Source organism: Oncorhynchus masou, chromosome 5, assembly GCF_036934945.1.
Source record: "Oncorhynchus masou masou isolate Uvic2021 chromosome 5, UVic_Omas_1.1, whole genome shotgun sequence".
Lineage (NCBI taxonomy): Eukaryota > Metazoa > Chordata > Actinopteri > Salmoniformes > Salmonidae > Oncorhynchus > Oncorhynchus masou.
In genome coordinates this window covers 90,542,035-90,557,548 of record NC_088216.1, presented here as the reverse complement: position 1 = coordinate 90,557,548, position 15,514 = coordinate 90,542,035, and the positions used below count along the sequence as shown (strand labels likewise).

Below are 15,514 nucleotides of genomic sequence, written 5' to 3'. Positions count from 1 at the left end.
GATAAGATGGGATGGGATAGGATAAGATGGGATAGGATGGGATTGGTTGGGGTGGGATAAGATAGGATGGGAAGGGATGTGATGGGATAGGATAGGATGGGATGGGAAGGGGATACGATGGGATAGGACGGGATAGAATGGGTTAGGATGGGATAAGATAGGATGGGATGGGATGGGATGCGATAGGATGGGATTAGATAGGATGGGATGGGATGGGATAAGATGGGATGGGATTGGATGGGATAGGATAGGATAGGAAAGGATGGGATAGAATGGGATAGGATGGGATAGAATGGGATAGGATGGGATAGGATGGGATAGAATGGGATAGGATAGGATAGGATAGGAAAGGATGGGATAGAATGGGATAGGATGGGATAGGATAGGAAAGGATGGGATAGAATGGGATAGGATGGGATAGGATAGGATAGGAAAGGATGGGATAGAATGGGATAGGATAGGATAGGAAAGGATGGGATAGAATGGGATAGGATGGGATAGGATAGGATAGGAAAGGATGGGATAGAATGGGATAGGATAGGATAGGAAAGGATGGGATAGAATGGGATAGGATAGGATAGGATAGGATAGGAAAGGATGGGATAGAATGGGATAGGATGGGATAGGATGGGATAGAATGGGATGGGATAGGATAGGATAGGAAAGGATGGGATAGAATGGGATAGGATGGGATAGGACAGGATATAATGGGATAGCATGGGATAGGATGGGATAGGATGGGATAGAATGGGATAGGATAGGATATGATAGGATAGGATGGGATAAGATGGGATGGGATAGGATGGGATAGGATGGGATGGGATGGGATGGGATAGAATGGGATAGGATGGGATAAGATAGGATGGGATAGGATGGGATAGAATGGGATAGGATGGGATAAGATAGGATGGGATGGGATAGGATGGGATTAGATAGGATGGGATAGGATGGGATAGGATAGGATAGGATAGGATGGGATAGGATGGGATAAGATAGGATGGGATGGGATGGGATAGGATGGGATTAGATAGGATGGGATGGGATGGGATAGGATAGGATGGGATATGATGGGATGGGATGGGATAGGATGGGATAGGATAGGATGGGATAGGATGGGATAAGATAGGATGGGATAGGATGGGATAGGATAGGATGGGATAGGATGGGATGGGATGGGATAAGATAGGATGGGATGGGATGGGATGGGATAGGATGGGATAAGATAGGATGGGATAGGATGGGATAGGATGGGATTAGATGGGATGGGATAGGATGGGATGGGATAGGATGGGATAGGATAGGATGGGATAGGATGGGATAGGATAGGATGGGATAGGATGGGATAAGATAGGATGGGATAGGATGGGATAGGATAGGATGGGATAGGATAGGATGGGATAGGATGGGATAGGATAGGACAGGATAGGATGGGATAGGATAGGATGGGATAGGATGGGATGGGATGGGATAGAATGGGATAGGATAGGATGGGATAGGATGGGATAGGATAGGATGGGATAGGATAGGATGGGATAAGATAGGATGGGATGGGATGGGATGGGATAGGATGGGATGGGATAGGATGGGATAGATAGGATGGGATAGGATGGGATAGGATGGGATGGGATGGGATAGGATAGGATTCTGATTCATAGGATAGGATGGGATAGGATAGGATGGGATGGGATGGGATAGGATGGGATAGGATAGGATGGGATAGGATAGGATGGGATGGGATGGGATGGGATCGGATAGGTTGGGATGGGATAGGATGGGATAGGATAGGATAGGATGGGATGGGATGGGATAGGATAGGATAGGATGGGATAGGATAGGATGGGATAGGATGGGTAGGATAGGATGGGATAGGATGGGTAGGATAGGATAGGATAGGATGGGATGGGTAGGATAGGATGGGATGGGATGGGATAGGATAGGTTGGGATGGGTTAGGATGGGATAGGATAGGATGGGATGGGATAGGATAGGATAGGATGGGATAGGATGGGATAGGATGGGATAGGATAGGATGGGATAGGATGGGATAGGATAGGATGGGATGGGATAGGATAGGATGGGATGGGATAGGATGGGATAGGATAGGATGGGATAGGATGGGATGGGATAGGATGGGATGGGATGGGATGGGATAGAATGAGATAGGATAGGATGGGATAGGATGGGATTTGATGGGATGGGATAGGATGGGATAGGATAGGATGGGATAGGATAGGATGGGATAGGATAGGATGGGATAAGATAGGATGGGATAGGATAGGATGGGATAGGATAGGGTGGGATAGGATGGGATGGGATGGGATGGGTAGGATAGGATAGGATAGGATGGGATAGGATGGGATAGGATGGGATAGGATAGGATGGGATAGGATGGGATGGGATGGGATGGGATGGGATAGGATAGGATAGGATGGGATGGGATGGGATGGGATAGGATAGGATGGGATAGGATAGGATGGGATGGGATGGGATAGGATAGGATAGGATGGGATAGGATGGGATGGGATGGGATGGGATAGGATAGGTTGGGATGGGATAGGATGGGATAGGATAGGATGGGATGGGATGGGATAGGATAGGATGGGATAGGATGGGATAGGATAGGATGGGATGGGATAGGATGGGATGGGATGGGATAGGATAGGATGGGATGGGTAGGATAGGATGGGATAGGATAGGATGGGATAGGATGGGATAGGATGGGATGGGATAGGATGGGATGGGTAGGATAGGATAGGATGGGATGGGATAGGATAGGATGGGATAGGATGGGATAGGATAGGATGGGATGGGATAGGATGGGATAGGATGGGATAGGATAGGATGGGATAGGATAGGATAGGATGGGATAGGATGGGATAGGATAGGATGGGATAGGATAGGATAGGATGGGATAGGATAGGATGGGATAGGATAGGATGGGGTAGGATAGGATGGGATAGGATGGGATGGGATAGGATAGGATAGGATGGGATAGGATGGGATAGGATAGGATAGGATAGGATGGGATAGGATAGGATGGGATAGGATAGGATGGGATAGGATGGGATGGGATAGGTTGGGATAGGATGGGATAGGATAGGATGGGATAGGATGGGATAGGATGGGATGGGATGTTTGGGGTGCAGGACAGCAGCAGAAGAGCAGCAGCATTAGAGCTAATGTTTCCCAGGTTTCAGCATCTGTTATCTTTGATTTTCAGGAGGGGACATTTAGTTCGACACTTGCAAAGAGAGACGGTGGAGCTCCTCGCTACTGTTCCGCTCCTCATTCTAGCACATCTCTTATCACGTATGGACTCGAACTTAATGGAGCAGCTAACTAATTACGAAATACTTTAGTTCTGTGTTAACTGAGATGATCCAGCCACTGGCAGACGCTGGCACGGACATGGCATCTGGAAGCTTTAAACCAAACTCGGCATCACGTCAGCTCCATCTGATCGTGATAGAAACTCAGTGACTCTGGGCCAGTACCCTGATCATTGTGATAGATGTCTCACCTACATGTACGTTAGAAAAACCAAGTTCCCTCCCAGAGTAGCCTGTCTGTCTAGCTTATTACCTTGGCCTGTCTGCTGCAAACCGTCAGTCTATCGTGCTTCCACAGCTTGTCTGTCACAACCTGTCTGTCTATCGTACTGCCATAGCGTGTCTGTCACAACCTGTGTGTCTGCCATACTACCATAGCATGTCTGTCTTTCTGAGCAGCCTGTCTTGTGTTCTCCTCCTCCAGATCGATGTGGTGAACACGTTCAAGAGCGGCAGCTCCTATCAGGGCCAGCTACGGAGACAGTCCTCCACCACCAGTCAGAACCAGGATGTAACCAATGTTTCTAGTCCCAGTCACGTGTCCTTGTCCAATGCCCTTTCTCCTACCTCTCCTACCAGCACTGCCTCTCCCACTGGGCGTGAGTCACTGTCCTCTGTCAGCTTCTGCTACTTCAGAGATGTCTTACAGTCTCCTAGCATAGCAGTATCCCCTTTGTTCTTTTACATTTACATTGGAAAACTCCTTGTTTTTCTATAAATCCCATTGGAATAACCAGGAAATCTGTGAATCCTCCAACCAGGATTTATGGAAAACCTTGGAATTGTTGGGAAAGTTGTGCAAACCCTAGTCAGAAGTCATTTTCATGACAATATCACGTAGCCCGGTAAAACTCTGAAGGTTATGGTTAATCTATACATTCTACAGTCCAGAGATTAGTCTTTCTTGTAGCTAATTTACACCAGTCTGGTTGCCAGATCTGTACGGGTTTTAGCTAGCTCTAGCTAACTAGTTGGTAATGACCATGTCCTTGTGACCAAGCTAAGGGTGCGACATTTTTGTAATTTTCTCAAAATACCCAGATTGGCAAGAAATCATGGTTGGAGGATTTCATGCTTTTCCCTCTCCTGATTCCGCGAGTCTTCCAACCCGGTTTTTCAGAATAAATTGGGAAAGTTACAGAATTTCTGCAACTCGAGACCAGACCAAGCTAGTGGATCAGGAGAGTATGCTGCATCTCTGAAGACATCTTCTCTAGACTTACTTTCTTTCTGCATTTTCTTTTTGCTTCTATTTTCTTAACATTCTGTTCATCTGTGGCTCGGCCTCCCCAAGAGTGCTGTTTTTTCATGGTTACATGTCTTTGTTTACCCAGAGTGCTGTTTTTTCATTGTTACATGTCTTTGTTTTCCCAGAGTGCTAAGAGAGGAGTGAGGCTACCGCCCACGGCGTGAATTTCAGGTTGTGAGTCCCTCCGTTGTCTGATAAACTTGATGTAAAAATTAATTCAGCAAAAAAACTCACCGGGCTGGGTAAACATTCAAGTATAAGTTTCAGCCAATGGTATCAACCCTTACTGAGCCCATATAAAATCACATTATGGACCTGAGCTGATGGTTTCCATGCATGCTGAAGTCTATAGTGTCACATTATTTACAAGGGAAACCTGGACCTGGTGTCTCCCCCCACTATACAGCTGAGAAGACAAGATGGAAGTGTTGGAAGTCAGTTGGTGGGTCAGTAACTGGTATGGTCAGATAGACTAGTGGTTAGACTGGTGGGTCAGTAACCGAAAGGGCGCTGGTTCAAATACCCGATGTGAAAATCTGTCGATGTGCCCCTGAGCCAATTCCCACAACCCTAATTTTCTCCAGTGGTCCCGTACTACCATGACTGACCCTGTAAAACAACACCTATCATACTACTATGACTGACCCTGTAAAACAACACCTATCATACTGCTATGACTGACCCTGTAAAACAACACCTATCACACTACCATGACTGACCCTGTAAAACAACACCTATCATACTGCTATGACTGACCCTGTAAAACAACACCTATCATACTACCATGACTGACCCTGTAAAACAACACCTATCATACTACTATGACTGACCCTGTAAAACAACACCTATCATACTGCTATGACTGACCCTGTAAAACAACACCTATCACACTACTATGACTGACCCTGTAAAACAACACCTATCATACTGCTATGACTGACCCTGTAAAACAACACCTATCATACTACCATGACTGACCCTGTAAAACAACACCTATCATACTACTATGACTGACCCTGTAAAACAACACCTATCATACTACTATGACTGACCCTGTAAAACAACACCTATCATACTGCTATGACTGACCCTGTAAAACAACACCTATCATACTGCTATGACTGACCCTGTAAAACAACACCTATCATACTGCTATGACTGACCCTGTAAAACAACACCTATCATACTACCATGACTGACCCTGTAAAACAACACCTATCATACTACTATGACTGACCCTGTAAAACAACACCTATCGTACTGCTATGACTGACCCTGTAAAACAACACCTATCGTACTGCTATGACTGACCCTGTAAAACAACACCTATCATACTACCATGACTGACCCTGTAAAACAACACCTATCATACTACTATGACTGACCCTGTAAAACAACACCTATCGTACTGCTATGACTGACCCTGTAAAACAACACCTATCATACTGCTATGACTGACCCTGTAAAACAACACCTATCATACTACCATGACTGACCCTGTAAAACAACACCTATCATACTGCTATGACTGACCCTGTAAAACAACACCTATCATACTGCTATGACTGACCCTGTAAAACAACACCTATCATACCACCATGACTGACCCTGTAAAACAACACCTATCATACTGCTATGACTGACCCTGTAAAACAACACCTATCATACCACTATGACTGACCCTGTAAAACAACACCTATCATACCACTATGACTGACCCTGTAAAACAACACCTATCATACTGCTATGACTGACCCTGTAAAACAACACCTATCATACTACCATGACTGACCCTGTAAAACAACACCTATCATACTACCATGACTGACCCTGTAAAACAACACCTATCATACTACCATGACTGACCCTGTAAAACAACACCTATCATACTACCATGACTGACCCTGTAAAACAACACCTATCATACTACTATGACTGACCCTGTAAAACAACACCTATCATACTACCATGACTGACCCTGTAAAACAACACCTATCATACTGCTATTACTGACCCTGTAAAACAACACCTATCATACTACCATGACTGACCCTGTAAAACAACACCTATCATACTACTATGACTGACCCTGTAAAACAACACCTATCATACTACCATGACTGACCCTGTAAAACAACACCTTTCATACTACCATGACTGACCCTGTAAAACAACACCTATCATACTACCATGACTGACCCTGTAAAACAACACCTATCATACTGCTATGACTGACCCTGTAAAACAACACCTATCATACTACTATGACTGACCCTGTAAAACAACACCTATCATACTACTATGACTGACCCTGTAAAACAACACCTTTCATACTACCATGACTGACCCTGTAAAACAACACCTATCATACCACTATGACTGACCCTGTAAAACAACACCTATCATACTGCTATGACTGACCCTGTAAAACAACACCTATCATACTACTATGACTGACCCTGTAAAACAACACCTATCATACTACCATGACTGACCCTGTAAAACAACACCTATCATACCACTATGACTGACCCTGTAAAACAACACCTATCATACTACTATGACTGACCCTGTAAAACAACACCTATCATACTACTATGACTGACCCTGTAAAACAACACCTATCATACTACTATTACTGACCCTGTAAAACAACACCTATCATACTGCTATGACTGACCCTGTAAAACAACACCTATCATACCACTATGACTGACCCTGTAAAACAACACCTATCATACTACTATTACTGACCCTGTAAAACAACACCTATCGTACTACCATGACTGACCCTGTAAAACAACACCTATCATACTACTATGACTGACCCTGTAAAACAACACCTATCATACTGCTATGACTGACCCTGTAAAACAACACCTATCATACTACTATGACTGACCCTGTAAAACAACACCTATCATACTACCATGACTGACCCTGTAAAACAACACCTATCATACTACTATGACTGACCCTGTAAAACAACACCTATCATACTACGATGACTGACCCTGTAAAACAACACCTATCATACTACTATGACTGACCCTGTAAAACAACACCTATCATACTACTATGACTGACCCTATAAAACAACACCTATCATACTACTATGACTGACCCTGTAAAACAACACCTATCATACTACCATGACTGACCCTGTAAAACAACACCTATCATACCACTATGACTGACCCTGTAAAACAACACCTATCATACTACTATGACTGGCCCTGTAAAACAACACCTATCATACTACTATGACTGACCCTGTAAAACAACACCTATCATACTACTATGACTGACCCTGTAAAACAACACCTATCATACTACTATGACTGACCCTGTAAAACAACACCTATCATACTACTATGACTGACCCTGTAAAACAACACCTATCATACTGCTATGACTGACCCTGTAAAACAACACCTATCATACTACCATGACTGACCCTGTAAAACAACACCTATCATACTGCTATGACTGACCCTGTAAAACAACACCTATCATACTGCTATGACTGACCCTGTAAAACAACACCTATCATACTACTATGACTGACCCTGTAAAACAACACCTATCATACTGCTATGACTGACCCTGTAAAACAACACCTATCATACTGCTATGACTGACCCTGTAAAACAACACCTATCATACTACTATGACTGACCCTGTAAAACAACACCTATCATACTGCTATGACTGACCCTGTAAAACAACACCTATCATACTGCTATGACTGACCCTGTAAAACAACACCTATCATACTACTATGACTGACCCTGTAAAACAACACCTATCATACTGCTATGACTGACCTTGTAAAACAACACCTATCATACTACTATGACTGACCCTGTAAAACAACACCTATCACACTACTATGACTGACCCTGTAAAACAACACCTATCATACTACTATGACTGACCCTGTAAAACAACACCTATCATCCTACTATGACTGACCCTGTAAAACAACACCTATCAAACTACTTTGACTGACCCTGTAAAACAACACCTATCATACTACTATGACTGACCCTGTAAAACAACACCTATCATACTACTATGACTGACCCTGTAAAACAACACCTATCATACTACCATGACTGACCCTGTAAAACAGACATTACACTGTGATGTGACAATAAAACATTTGATTCTTCAGACTAAATATAAAAAAATATTAAGTATTATTTGTATTTTGTTGTATGTGTTAATTGTTTATTCACAGGGCTCATATATAAAAAAGATTTTGGTCTCGATGGGTAAAAAAAAACATGTATAATAATACACATCTTTATAAAATACTCTGAAATCTTCAAAAAGTTTCAAAGGTTGTCCAGTTATTTTGAAAATAAATCCACATATCTCACTACACTGAACAAAAATATAAATGCAAAATGCAGCAATTTCAAAGATTTTCCTGAATTACTGAATGTTGTCCCACTCCTCTTCAATGGTTGTGTGAAGTTGCTGGATATTGGCAGGAACTGGAACACGCTGTCGTACACGGCGATCCAGAGCATCCCAAACATGCTCAATGGGTGACATGTCTGGTGGATATGCAGGCCATTGAAGAACTGGGACATTTTCAGCTTCCAGGAATTGTGTCCAGATCCTTGTGACATGGGGCTGTGCATTATCATGCTGAAACATGAGGTGATGGCCACATGAAGCCACACACGCTGTCTGCCCGGTACGGTTGAAACCGGCATTCATCCGTGAAAGCACACTTCTCCAGCGTGCCAGTGGCCATCGAAGGTGAGCATTTTTCCCACTGAAATCTGTTACCATGCCATGCCAAACTGCCGTTTAAGACCCTGGTGAGGACGACGATCACGCAGATGAACTACCCTGAGACAGTTTCTGACAGTTTGTGCCGAAATTATTTGGTTGTGCAAACCTACAGTTTTATCAGTTGTCCATGTGTCTGGTCTCAGAAGGTGAAGAAGCCTGGTGTGGATGTTGTAGGGTTTTGTGGTTACATGTGGTCTGCAGTTGTGAGGCCCGTTGGATGTACTGGCTAATTCTCTAAAACGATGTTGGCGGCGGCTTATGATAGAGAAATTAACATTAAATTATCTGGAAACAGCTGTGGTGGATATTCCTGCAGTCAGCATGCCAATTTTAGTGGCCTTTTATTGTACCCAGCACAAGGTGCACCTGTGTAACGATCATGCTGTTTAATCAGCTTCTCGATAACAGAGAGACGTTAACCAATTTGTGCACTAAAGTTGAGAGAAATAAGCTTTTATTTTTATTAAAATTTAACATTTCGGTGATCTTTCATTTCAGCCGATGAAATATGGGGCCGACAATTTGACATGTTGCGTTTTACATGTATGTTCAGTGTTGAGTATATTTTAAGGTAGATACTACTATGTAACGTTTTGATAGGTATTTTGTATTTTGTCCAATAAGAATCGTAACAACAACAGTGACCAAACAGCGCTACTATGGGTCCTATACTTGACTGTCTACTCAGCCATGCATGGAGTTAAGCTCAGAGAAACAGACCAGTATTATCTCGTTGTACAGCTAGTCGTCTGTGTTCTGTTCTGTCATCACCGTGTGCAGACAGCAGCATAACGCAACGTTGCATGTTCCACCTGTTGGTTGTCTCGATGGTTGAAACTCCTCGTCTGGTCTGCTTCCATTGTCTTGTTTTGTTGTAAAACTATTACGCTTTACAAGGCACCTCATCTATTCTCCCCCCCCCCCCCCTCCACACACACACAAACCTGGGCATTCGTCCTGTATCTTCATGTTCCTCATCCATTCACATTCTCGATGGATGTCTACCCTTGTCCTGGTACGTCTCTCTGAACTCTTAACTTTTTCCTCCTACCGTTACCAGACTTCTGTAACTTGCATGCGTTTTTTTATTTCTCTTTACATTTCTTTTTATTAACGTGTCTTATCTCTTTATAGGTATGTCGAACATTGGATCCTAACGTAAACATATAATGAGTGTTGCCTTTATCTTTGTGTATTTTTTGTATTTATTTTTTTAACTTCCCAGTGTTTTGATCCAAATGAGCGAGTTGAACATGGACTGCAGTGTTCCACTCCTCTGCCTCTCCTCACTCTCTATCTGTCCATCTGTTTATCTCAGAGGGTTCTCTATCACTACCTGTCTCAGCTGACGATCTTTCCTGACGGTTCTTATTTGCTCTCGTGTGTTCCCCCCACCCCCACCCCCCTACACACAGATTCGGGTCGTGAACGCATTCCGTAGCTCTCTCTACGAAGGCCTTGAGAAACCAGACTCCAGACCGTCCATCCACAACTTCATGACCCACCCAGAGTTTAGGATAGAGGACTCCACCCCCCACATCCCCCTGATTGATGACACCGACTTAGAGGAGGACCCATCGCTGAGGAACACCCACCAGCCCCAGACAGGCAGCCAGCCTCAGTCCCCCAACAAGAACAACAACGCCGTTGACAGCGGCATCAACCTCACCATCGACACCACCAGTAAATCAGCTGCATCCTCAGGCCCAGCCAGCCCACTGCACAGTCTGGAGACCTCCCTCTAGTGGCCTGCAGCTGGCTGGTGGAGACCTCCCTCTAGTGGCTGGTGGAGACCTCTGCAGCTTTGGAGATGTCCCTCTGACAGCCCCCACTGCAATCCTGAAACCTTTGTCTTAAGGCCTGGTAGAGAACTTACCTACTGCAGCCTGGTGGCTCCCACACTGCAGTTTGGAGACTTCCGTCTTGCAGTCTCATGGAGACCTCATTGGTCTGCAGTTTGGATACCTTCCTCTATCGCCTGAGGTCTCCTGTCTCTTGTCTCCTGATGTCTCCGGATGTCTCCTGATGTCACCTGGTGTCTCCTGATGTCTCCTGACGTCACCTGGTGTCTCCTGATGTCTCCTGTCTCTTGTCACCTGGTGTCTCCTGGTGTCTCCTGATGTCTCCTGACGTCACCTGGTGTCTCCTGATGTCTCCTGTCTCTTGTCACCTGGTGTCTCCTGATGTCTCCTGTCTCTTGTCTCCTGGTGTCTCCTGGTGTCTCCTGATGTCTCCTGGTGTCTCCTGATGTCTCCTGATGTCTCCTGGTGTCTCCTGATGTCTCCTGATGTCTCCTGGTGTCTCCTGATGTCTCCTAATGTCTCCTGATGTCTCCTGGTGTCTCCTGATGTCTCCTGATGTCTCCTGGTGTCTCCTGACGTCACCTGGTGTCTCCTGGTGTCTCCTGATGTCTCCTGATGTCTCCTGATGTCTCCTGACGTCACCTGTCTCCTGGTGTCTCCTGGTGTCTCCTGATGTCTCCTGATGTCTCCTGTCTCCTGATGTCTCCTGACGTCACCTGGTGTCTCCTGATGTCTCCTGATGTCACCTGGTGTCTCCTGCTGTCTCCTGATGTCTCCTGATGTCTCCTGATGTCTCCTGGTGTCTCCTGATGTCTCCTGATGTCTCCTGATGTCTCCTAATGTCTCCTGATGTCTCCTGGTGTCTCCTGATGTCTCCTGATGTCTCCTGATGTCTCCTGATGTCTCCTGGTGTCTCCTGATGTCTCCTGGTGTCTCCTAATGTCTCCTGATGTCTCCTGGTGTCTCCTGATGTCTCCCGATGTCTCCCGATGTCTCCTGATGTCTCCTGATGTCTCCTGGTGTCTCCTGGTGTCTCCTGACGTCACCTGGTGTCTCCTGATGTCTCCTGATGTCACCTGGTGTCTCCTGCTGTCTCCTGATGTCTCCTGATGTCTCCTGATGTCTCCTAATGTCTCCTGATGTCTCCTGGTGTCTCCTGATGTCTCCTGATGTCTCCTGATGTCTCCTGATGTCTCCTGATGTCTCCTGGTGTCTCCTGATGTCTCCTGATGTCTCCTGATGTCTCCTGATGTCTCCTGGTGTCTCCTGTCTCCTGATGTCTCCTGTCTCCTGATGTCTCCTGTATCCTGATGTCTCCTAATGTCTCCTGTCTCCTGATGTCTCCTGGTGTCTCCTGATGTCTCCTGCTGTCTCCTGATGTCTCCTGTCTCTTGTCACCTGGTGTCTCCTGGTGTCTCCTGATGTCACCTGGTGTCTCCTGGTGTCTCCTGATGTCACCTGGTGTCTCCTGATGTCTCCTGATGTCACCTGGTGTCATCTGGTGTCTCCTGATGTCACCTGGTGTCTCCTGATGTCTCCTGATGTCACCTGGTGTCATCTGGTGTCTCCTGATGTCACCTGGTGTCTCCTGATGTCTCCTAATGTCTCCTGATGTCACCTGGTGTCTCCTGATGTCTCCTGTATCCTGATGTCTCCTAATGTCTCCTGATGTCTCCTGATGTCTCCTGTCTCTTGTCTCCTGCTGTCTCCTGCTGTCTCCTGTCTCCTGCTGTCTCCTATCTCTGCTGTACCTGGAGAAAGCATACTACTACAGCTATACAATCAGAAAGGGCAACAAAGCCAACGCACATGACCTGAGTGTGTGTGTGCGTGTCTGTACGGTGTGTGTGTGTGTGTGTGTGTGTGTGTGTGTGTGTGTGTGTGTGTGTGTGTGTGTGTGTGTGTCTGTACGGTGTGTGTCTGTACGGTGTGTGTGTGTGTGTGTGTGTGTGTGTGTGTGTGTGTGTGTGTGTGTGTGTGTGTGTGTGTGTGTGTGTGTGTGTGTGTGTGTGTGTGTGTGTGTGTGTGTGTGTGTGTGTGTGTGTGTGTGTGTGTGTGTATACGCACTGCTGACTGACTGAACCATGTTTCTAGCAGCAGTAAAGTAGAGAACCAGAAAGACCTGGGAGGAGTGAAAACCAGTCTAACCTAACCTTCCTCCACAATAACAATGACTATATCTAAACCTAACCTTTCTCCACAATAACAATGACTATATCTAAACCTAACCTTACTCCACAATAACAATGACTATATGGATAATAGTTTGAATTACATAAAAACATTTTTATCACTCCTGCATGAATGTACTTTACCCAACGTTTTTATTTAAATTGTTTTAAAAACATTTTTGTTGAATGATTTGATTGGGTGGATCGGTAGGACGTGCTGTGGACTGCTACTTTAAAGACAACCGATTCACCTGTCTGTGAGTTCCCTGTGTGGCATGTGCTTAAGTGTAAAGATGTATTTATAAATGAGATCAAGTTTGTAGGGCTCAACTTGCACAGTAGATTTGCACCTGTTGGAAAAGAGGAACCCATAAATAAATAGTATTTCTTAAAGATAGTATATATAAATATATATAAGGAGTTTATCTTTGTTTGTTGGCATGTTGCCTTGTTTCTTCTTTAATGGTTCTAACTATTTTAACTTATTTATGTCCTAAAGAGAATGTCATTTGTTTACAACACCTGTAGATACTTCCTGGTTAATTTGTAGGGTTTTCAAACCATTCAGCAGATGTAGTTGAGGAAAAACTCAAGTTGTTTTGAGTTCTGCTCGTTGGTGTTTATAACATACTGTGTACTGAACTTGCCTGCTATCTTGTCAAATATTGTAGATAATTTTAGAGGATAACAAAAGAAAACCAAAATATAATGGTATATATATATATATATATATTCATGTGGCATCGTGTTATTATATGATTGTTAGGATGAACTCTGGACGGCTTCCTTCGTTTCCACACAGAGATCTGAATAAGACAAAAGGTTTATTTCTTTACTATTTCTCTTATTTTTGTTATTGTTCGTTCAAAAGCTTAAAAGTTGAGACTGAGAGGGTGAACAAGCCTTCTATAACAGACATGTCTTCTATTTAAAATCTACTTGTCTTAAGGGAAATGTTTTCATTTCTGTGTGACCGTGAAAGACTGCAATGGATTTATATTAGAAATTGCAAACTAAGTTATATTTGGTTTATCTGTATGGAAAAATCTAAAAGTTGTTTAAAAAATCTTGTGATATATTGTGTTGATTTCTTTAATTTTAATTTTATTGCTTTCTTGCTTTCCAAAAAGAAAGAAACACACAGCTATCCAAAAATGGTTGGCGTTTTGAGCAACAACAAAAAAAAAACAATAAAATGGAATTATGCTTTGACTTTTTTTTTTAAACATGGAACAACAGAAGAAGAAGAAGAAAAAACGACCTGGATGAAGTTCTGGGTTGAACCTCTCTGTACTGTTACTTGTGTTTCTGAGTGTTTTAACCAAGCTTGTCTTCCTGCCTTCAACCAAGTATACTCTAGCATCTTAAAAAGTATTCACTAGTTGTTATAACTATTTATTGTGCTTTTAAAAAGGAGGAAGCAGAGAACAAGAGGGACCAAAGCAGGAAGGGACACATCATTTTGCTCTCCATCCAAAAGGCACTGAGATGTCGAGAATAGCGGCCCAGACCAAATCTATTGAGTTATTGTTATATTTCTATACGTCATTGAAAAGCATGATGTAATAAGCAAGTTGAACCAATCCAAGTGTTCTCCTCTGAATGAGTTTTTTGGTAATTATATCTTGACCTGATTTCTCTTTTCCTTCCTGTGTATTTTATTGTTAAACCCCTTCTGCCATCAGATCAGGAGAGAGTGCACCAAGGTTTAAGTCAAACTCGGGCCTGTTGAAGAAGGACCATTTTTCATATTTTTTTTTCATTCAGAAATGTTCATCTTGACTTCTAAATTTGCTTGAAAAAAAAAACGCTTTTATTTCACAACGTTTTTTTTTTTTTTTTTTAAACCTTGATGTTTTTCTGTAAAACAATTTACATCAAAAGAATTTCAACCGAAGGTTCACCACTCTCCCATATATACATTCAGCTCTATACATTCAGCTCTAAGATGACGCGACAGTGATGTAGAGTTTTCTACTAATACACAGAGGAATGTCTCCTAAGAGGATCCATTCAGGCCAGTGGGCTGTGTTCTACTAAACACTACTAAATAACTCTATAACAGACGCCATTACCAATCAGGGCTTGTATTCATCATTTGTTTCCGAGTGCTGATCTAGGATCAGGTCCCCGTCTCTTATTCACGGTCATTTAA

General features: G+C 43.7%; 1 pseudogene; it reads left to right on the top strand.

Moving 5' to 3' along the window:
- LOC135540434 (plasma membrane calcium-transporting ATPase 2-like) overlaps positions 1-14,994 on the top strand; it is a 239,611-nt pseudogene extending 224,617 nt beyond the window's left edge.
- The last annotated feature ends 520 nt before the right edge of the window (positions 14,995-15,514 follow it).